This window comes from Penaeus monodon, chromosome 28 (assembly GCF_015228065.2).
Source record: "Penaeus monodon isolate SGIC_2016 chromosome 28, NSTDA_Pmon_1, whole genome shotgun sequence".
Classification (NCBI taxonomy): Eukaryota; Metazoa; Arthropoda; class Malacostraca; order Decapoda; family Penaeidae; genus Penaeus; species Penaeus monodon.
The window spans coordinates 28,797,104-28,798,225 of record NC_051413.1 but is presented as its reverse complement, the minus strand read 5'-3'; the positions used below and the strand labels follow the sequence as shown (position 1 = coordinate 28,798,225).

At 32.1% G+C, this 1,122-nt stretch overlaps 1 protein-coding gene across 2 annotated transcripts in view; it reads left to right on the top strand.

Annotated features, from left to right (window-relative positions):
• LOC119591476 (E3 SUMO-protein ligase PIAS1-like) overlaps window positions 1-679 on the top strand; it is a 12,116-nt gene extending 11,437 nt beyond the window's left edge. Inside the window, exon 11 of one of the 2 annotated variants that reach the window (XM_037940217.1) lies at window positions 124-679. The gene's annotated coding sequence lies outside the window, so the exon portion shown is untranslated. Of the gene's footprint in view, window positions 1-91 lie in introns of both variants that reach the window. The other variant, XM_037940218.1, reaches the window with a different exon arrangement.
• The last annotated feature ends 443 nt before the right edge of the window (window positions 680-1,122 follow it).

The window sequence follows — 1,122 nt, the reverse complement described above, 5'->3', positions numbered from 1 at the left end:
CACCTTGCAGAAGCTAATACATGTAACCTTTACAGTCTTAAGGTAAGAATGATCTGGCTCGCACTTAGACAACAGGCCTTTCCACTTTCAGAATTCCTGAACCTTCTCTATTCTCCCAAACAGAGGTGTGCATTAGCCTCTCAGCAGACAACTCGGAAGGGAGAACCAGAAGAAATTCGCAAACCTCAAGGAGAAAACACAGATAAAGTTGGCTTAGAATTGCAGCTCAGAATACGTTTTAATTTTTCGCTGTAAATTATTATGAATATGTTCTGTAATTTTAAAGAATTGTTTTAGATTTTACAGGAAGCAATGATTTACACAAGTATTGCATTGTATAACTTCTTCATTTATTTTAACGATTCAAAATTAATCATTATTTCACAGATTAGAGAATGTATGAAGACGCTCTGTTGTGAGTGATTGTTTTATATTTTTTCCGGAGTATGATTCTTCGTTTTCTTTTATAGATCTGCTTTTTACAGAAAAATGAAATGTATATCGTTTCAAAATTAATTGTAATGTCCAGACTGGCTTGATTTATACCGTAATCGTGAGCACATTTGATAGAAGTTATTCCTTGACACGAAAAAGATACGTACCTAGGATTATTTGTATATCGTGAGAGAATAATTATCATAAGTAGAACCCAGTTTCTTCTAATAAACTTTGACTTTTATTTTTGTTTGCTTCCTTTCAAAATCGAGTTGTTGTTCGAGATTGATTTACCTCATTTTGGGAGACGGATGACAATTTTAGACGAAGTGTTTTTTGAAAGAGTGGTTGTAGAGAAATCTTCAGTCGAAAATGCGTAACAAAGCAGTCTTTACATTAAAACATGTAAATGTCAGCAAGAGTAATTTGTGCCTCTACTTGAAGTTCTTCGAATCGCTGATATCACTTATCGATGCATAACGGAAAATGTACATTAGTGTATATTAGTTTATTCTATCCTTTGACGTATTTTACATTATTATTATTATTTACATAATATCTCAGATTCAATTTTGTAATTGGCTCTACAAAAGATAACTCATCTCTAAATGTTACAAACTTTTTAAGGAAATTTAGTATTTCTTAGATATAAAAGCACTTTTGGAGTCAGACTCTTGTCAACAAATT